At 40.5% G+C, this 7312-nt stretch overlaps 1 pseudogene; it reads right to left on the bottom strand.

The window, feature by feature from the left end:
• Window positions 1-1219: 1219 nt before the first annotated feature.
• The window catches only part of LOC148050447 (uncharacterized), a 7293-nt pseudogene continuing 1200 nt past the window's right edge, over window positions 1220-7312 (bottom strand).

Below are 7312 nucleotides of genomic sequence, written 5' to 3'. Positions count from 1 at the left end.
GGCTGTGATCGCACATTGCTGGCTCATGTCAAATTTTTCATCCTCCAGGATCCCCAAGTCCCTCTCTGCAGGGCTGCTCTCAATCCATTCGTCCCTCAGTCTGTGTTGATACTGGTGATTGCCCTAACCCATGTGCAGGACCTTGCACTTGGCCTTGTTGACCTTCATGAAGTTCACATGGACCTATTCCTCAAGCCTGCCAAGGTTCCTCTGGGTGGCCTCCCTTGCCTCAAGCAAATCAGCTGCACTGCTCAGCTTGGTGGTGTTGGCAAACTTGCTGAGGCTGCACTCAGTCCCACTGCCTGTGTCATTAATAAAGATATTGAGCAGTACTGGTCCCAGTATGGGCCCTTGCGGGGCACGCTTTGTTACTGATCTCCATTTGGACATTGAGCTGTTGACTGCAACTCTTTGGATTTTGCCTTTGGTGAAGCCATATTGGCTGTCTCTAATTACCTCTTTGTCATCCATATGCCTTGACATAGCTTCCAGGAGGATGCACCACATCTGTTTATTTAATCCACACAGAAAACCTTTTTCAGGGTTTACAGATGAAACCTTTTACACATAACTGTCTGATAAGCAAAATAGAGCCAATGTGTCTTAATAATATCAAACATTTACTTGCCAATACCAGGCTAGGAATGAAGACTAAGTTGCAAATTTGAGGGTATTTATTTTAGAAACAACCTGCCCCCAGACCAGACATTTACATTTTGACAACATCAGATACAGCAAAACACCACTGGAGACATCTAGAAAGGATTAAGGTGCCTAAATTATACTGGTTTTCTATGGGAACTTGGCTAATATAAGGTACCTTTTAAGTCTGAACCTGCATCTCCATAAGACCTTTTGTCAGATAGGTTTCTGTGTCCTGCTAGAAGTAGACCTCACTGTGGAGAAGTTGGCCCACCCATCTGTTTCTGTTCTTCCCTCATTTCTTTTTGAATACAAACTGCAAACTGTATTTCTAATGTCCTTGTGTAGTGGGTTGACCCTGGCTGGACGCCAGGTGCCCACCAAAGCCGCTCTATCACTCCCTTCCTCAACTGGAAAGGGGAGACAATATATAACGAAAAGCTCATGAGTCAAGATAAGGACAGGGAGAGATCACTTACCAATTACCATCATGGCCAAAATAGACTCTACTTGGGGAAATCAGTTTAATTTATTACCAATCAAATCAGAATAGGATAATGAGAAATAAAACCAAACCTTAAAAACACCTTCCTTTACTCTCAAATTCTCTACCTCCTCCCTCCAGCGGCACAGGGGGACAGGGAATGGGAGTTGTGGTCAGTTCATCACACGTCTCTGCCGATCCTTCCTCCTCAGGGGGAGGACTCCTCACACTCTTCCCCTGCTCCAGCGTGGAGTCCCACCCACGGGACACAGTCCTCCACGAACCTCTCCAATGTGAATCCTTCCCACCGGCTGCAGTTCTTCATGAACTGCTGCAGCATGGGTCCCTTCCATAGGGTGCAGTCCTTCAGGAATAGACTGCTCCAGCGTGGGTCCCCCACAGGGTCACAAGTCCCACCAGCAAACCTGCTCCAGCGTGGGCTCCTCTCTTCACGGGTCCACAGGTCCTGCCAGAAGCCTGCTCCAGCATGGGCTTCCCACTGGGTCACAGCCTCCTTTGGGCATTCACATGCTCTGGCATGGGGTCCTCCACGGGCTGCAGGTGGATATCTGCTCCACTGTGCACCTCCACAGGCTGCAGGTGGATATCTGCTCCACTGTGGACCTCCATGGGCTGCCAGGGACAGCCTGGCTCACCATAGTCTTCATCATGGGCTGCAAGGGAATCTCTGCTCCGGCACCTGGAGCACCTCCTGCCCTCCTTCTTCACTGACCTTGGTGTCTGCAGGGCTGTTCCTCTCACATATTCTCACTCCATCTGCAGTTGTGCAGGTTTCTTTTCCCCCTTCTTAAATATGTTATCCCAGAGGTGCTACTGCTGCTGCTGCTGGGCTTGGCTTGGCCAGCGGTGGGTCCATCTTGGAGCTGGCTGGCATTGGTTCTGTCTGACACAGGGGAAGCCTCCAGCAGCTTCTCACAGAACCCACCCCTGTAGGCCCCCCCGCTACCAAAACTTTGCCACGCAAACCCAGTACACCTTGATACTCACCTCTAAAACATTCTTTCTAATGCAAAGATGTGGGAGTTTTTGTTTGTCGTTTACTGTGTACATATTCTTCAGTGAAAGCAAAGTAGCAGACAATTAAAATCCTAGTCATAGGGGTACAGGAATTCCTCTGCCAGTTCTGTACTATCTTCACCATTGTCCCATATTTTATGCATTCACATTTGCATTATGAATGGCATTATTGACTGATATTTTAAATGACCCTTTGTATGCACCTTATCAACTAACACAGAATTCCTTTCCAATGTCAATTATGAAAATTCACCTTGGGATTTGAAAGTGGGGTCTTCTCTGGTATTTTTCCATCAAACATTGAAGTTCCACAAAGAAAATTACCTGTCTCTGTAACAGCCATGCAAATTCAGGGATGGTTATGAAGACAAAGATGCTGCACACTAGATGAAAAGAACTACCAGATCCAGGTATATAGGAGACTTAGGAATTAACATCTACTTGTAAACTAAGCAACCTAGATATGATGAATGAGACACAATGAATCTGGAACTCCTTTATGCTATTTTTACTAAGTTAGCTTTGTTTTAGAGATATCACTGCCGCACTGTCTATCTTTGATGAGATGCATAGTAAAATCATGTTCCAAAATTTCTGCCAATGTGTTCTGCTGTTACACTATGTTGGACAGTGTTCCACTTTGTGAAAGATTTACAAGGGCTTCTCCCCTGCTGAAGAGGAAACGATAATGACGGATTTGAAATGTTATTCATTCCTCTCCCTTCATACATAATGTTCTTAATCTCAGAACAGTTTGGTGAATGCCTCAATTTGAAACTAATTGTTTTCTCAAGTCTTCTTCACCTTGGACTTAATAGCTGGGTTTTTTTGCTTTTGTGCAAAATATGCAGAAGAGAAGACTCATTTTGGAGCCCTGCCACAACAAAGACAAGCCTGTCTATAAAACTGTTCAGCCAAACATTTGCTTTTTCTGAATTTACTTAAGTTTTTCAAGTTTATCATGATAACCTCTTCTCAGTCTTCAAAAACTTCAATAAAATTAGGTAGTTGTGTCTGAGATGGTAGGGAGTTCTTGAGCACATGTTCTGCTTAGGAAGACAATTCAGGACTGAACTCCCTAAACAAAAAAGTACTGTTTACACATGCACTGTACAAATCTAATTTTAATTTTATTAACCTTGCTAAATGAAACTATCACAGGCATTAATGCACAGATAGTGGGATTTTTACTGTGAGTGTCTGGGATTCTATTCCTTTGTACATGTCATCAGACAACTTACTGAAATCAAAACAAACATACCTGGTTATATTACTGATGGTAAGTTTTGCATACCATTGCAATGAATACTTCAAAGACAATAGTTAGGGAAGCTTTCATTACAGACACTGACGTGTAGGAAAAGAAATAACTTCGGTGGATTTTCAAATCCCTGATAGAATTTGCAGTAGCTGCCTACTTATGTATTTATCTCACTTTTTTAGAAATCTCACTTGTTATAGAAACCGTTGGGAGACCAACAGAAAACAAATAGAAAAATTGGAAAACAATATTCAGAGATGAAACACACTATAAATTCAAGAAGGGAGAGGCTTTTTGTTTAATTTTCACTATGCTCTTTTAAAATCTAGGTTCAAGTAAGAAGCCATATAACTGCATGCTGTGAAATTGTTCATATTCAACTTTACCAACACATCAATGCTCTAAACTTAAAAAATACTGCTATTAAAACCTCATTGCAAAACTCTGATTTCACAAAAAATCCACTGACATCAGAAGGTTTTTGTCTTCTGGTCTCACACAAGAAAAGAACAGCAGCTATCTTAGGTCCTGTAGCTGCTTTTCTTGATAATGCTGTCAGATCCTGCAGAGATAGACATGTGTGCTTAATTTCCTTCATTGGGTGTAGATATGTGCAATTCAGTAGCTCTGCCCACAGTGTATAAAACAAAGTAGCTACAAACTAGTCTTGTAATGCAGACAAATAAACCCAAAATATTAGGCAGGGGCCCGGTGGCATTTTGGCTGATAATTTTGAATTGAGATTACCTACTAATAAAATTCTAACCATCTTCTTTCTTCAACAAATTGACAAGTTCATTGAAGCAACAAAAATCTATGTGTTCCTTTATAAATTCAAAGCAGAAAAAAGTCTGAAAGTTTACTTTTGCCCTTTACTTATGGCCATAGGAAGCTGCCTGATTAGAGACTTCAATATCAGAAGGACAAATGGTAGCTAAATTTAACTAGAAGATTAGCTTTTGTGAAAATATATTCTTACAGTCTGCTCCAAAGACTACTGATGTCAGAAAAAGTCTACAACCCTTCTCTCTAATTAGGCCGGTTTGTTAAAAAAAATTCTCATTACAGACCTGAATCTGAAAATACTCAGTGTTCTTAGTTTCTAGTGAAGTTCACATACTGTCAAGAATATCTTAACATCTTAATTCCAACTATTAAGGGGAATTCATTATAATTAGGACCCTTTTAATCCAATGCACTGACAAGTTTCTAAATAAAGATACCTGGACCTGCTGTAAAATGTGCTTCAGAAAAATCCACAGTTCTAGTGTGCAACAAAATTACACGATTTTGAATATCTGAATGCAAAAAAATGACAAGTTATAAAAAAATTATAAGATTTGCAAAACAAGAAAAATTTGAATAATCTAGTTGCAACTTAGTGTTTATGAGAACAGAAGAATCAGAGTAAGTTCTTTGTCTACTCAAGCATAACTCAGATTAGTAAACTAAACTTTTCTCAGATGCAGAAAGCTGAAAGCAACCACTACTCTTCAAGCTTTTTCTCATAGCGACTCCTCAATAACCAGCCCTTCGATCCCAAACAAATAAATACCAGCTTCAAAGAAATATACTTAACACATATTAAGTTTGTCTAGTTTCATGTTAGGATTTTATAAAATTACTTATATTCCTTGCTTCACGTGTGTGACTCTAGCTAAGCATCCCAATTTAACACTAAACAAAAACACAAATTAGCGATCCTATAACAACAGAATTGATGATTTTTTAAAAAATAACATTAAAAGTAACAAATAATGTGATTGGGGTAAACTGTCTGTCATTTAAAATAACTTCCCCTTTTCTACACTATCACACTTTTTTCATCCACACACTAAACAGTAAGTGTAGAGAACCTTAAAATGTCTTTCTTGGGATGTGTACTAACACATGCCAAATTGAAATAGCTTTGGTTCTGTTTGAGGTTTTTTTTGTTGTTGTTTTTTTGAAGAACAGGCTAATCTTTTTCCGTTTTCGAGATTCACAACTGCTGTTTAATAGTGGTGTACACATAAGGAGAACTCCAAACGCTACACATGCCATTGAAGACATTTTTCCATTTGCAACCTTTGAATGAGGACTGCAACAATCTATCAATTAAATTTAAATATAAAATACTTTCTGATCTCAGGTTTTGAGAAATCACTGTGATTACTTATTGATATCTGCTTCAATTAGTGTCATTTTCTGATGAGGGAAAATTTAATTTCTCTGTTGATATAGACTGTATTTATTTCTGCGGATGGCAGAAATCAAAATCCCCAGTGCAACAAGCACCCAGGCATACCAGCCATTCCAGCCAAAAAAGAAAGAGGTAGGCAAATGCTTAAGTAACAAAATTAACGGTGATCCAGTATCAGAACTGGGCTTTATAAAGAAGCTGTATTAACCTCATGAGAAAGCTTAATACCAGAGTACTTGACAGTTTCTAGGGCATTTTTAAAGCAATCACATACCTGGCTTGCTTACGGGACTTTTAAGGTATTGCAGAGATTTTCACCTTCACACTTCTAGTCCCAGATACTGGTGACCTTTTTGATGGTCTAGACAGACCCAAGGTATAAAAGCTACGTATAATTGGGCAACCTGTGTGGAGAGAACAGTAGTTGAATGGACATAGGCACCTCATGATAAGAGAAGGACATGACTCTCTAGGGATGCTGATAGTACTTTTTGTGCTTTATGAAACCTAAATTAATTAACAAATAAAAATTGTGCTATGGAAAAAACAGCAAACAACGTGAATGGCTGATAAATGGGCAAGACTAGCCTCAACTATGCTTTCTCCAGTTTCATGAAAAATAGTTACTTAATCAGGCAAAAAAAAAAAATATGGCTAGAATCCCACTGTGTGGAAACATTGTCTAATATCACACATTGGGCAACAACCTGCTGTTTGTAACACTAGTAAGATTTAGAGGAAGATTAGAAAGACAGAAATCTCATTCCTTCAGTGTTTTTCCCTATCTTCAACCTTTCCATTTTACTCAGTCTTAGTCACTGATTGTTCCAAGCAAACCCTTAAATGGAGAACAATATTTTCAAAGCCACAATGAGAAAGATCAGAGGGGATGAGCAGTCTGCAAATATGATGAATAAGACAACCCAAACGCAACCACCTCTTGTAGCAAGCTGCCCAGACTAGTACTAATTGGAGCATCAGGCACACCCTGCTTGTGGAAAGACACCAGTTACTGGTTCTGGTCAGGGGCCCAGTCCAGCAGATGCTCCCCACCAGCCTGGTCCTGGCTAGCAGTGATAACAAACAAACACCCATTTTGCTATTGGGGGTATTCCCAAGTAAGAAGACTTTGCTCTTTCTGACGCATACCTGCCCTGTGCTCTTCAGCGTTCTCCAGGCTGGGAATTTTTACAGTTAACTGCTGATTTCCCAGCGATTTTAACCCTCTAGGTTGTTTGGGTGACTGCAGGGAAGTGAACAGTGCTGAAGTAAGTCCACTAGGCTGCACACTTGTCTGCAGCACAGGTCTCCTGAGATCAAGAGCAGAGCAAGCAAGCCTGGCTTGATGAGCAGCCGGTACCAGGCACTGGTCACAGCCTCAGACCCACCTATCCACAGGGCTAACTTTGACACTCAGGATGGCACCACTGATTTCAGGGGCTATAAAGAGCTACTTTAAAGCTAAGTACTACTACTAATAATTGGATAGCAGTGTAAATCAGCGTTCACAATCCATCACAGTCACAACGTAGGACTGTGTTTTGCAGGATTTAAATTATCAAGTGTGAACCGTTTTAAGTAATTTGCAATTAAAATAAACTACAATACAAAAAATGACAGAAGAATTGTATCAAGAACATCAAAATACAGTGGCAAATATCTGCCCGGCCAGTAGTGTGTGGACTCCTAACCTGACCTGGGGATG

This window comes from Nipponia nippon, unplaced genomic scaffold (genome assembly GCF_047370975.1).
Source record: "Nipponia nippon isolate SJK-2023a ecotype South Korea unplaced genomic scaffold, ASM4737097v1 scaffold_8, whole genome shotgun sequence".
Lineage (NCBI taxonomy): Eukaryota > Metazoa > Chordata > Aves > Pelecaniformes > Threskiornithidae > Nipponia > Nipponia nippon.
Note: the sequence above shows the minus strand (reverse complement) of the source record. Positions and strands in the feature narration are given on the sequence as shown.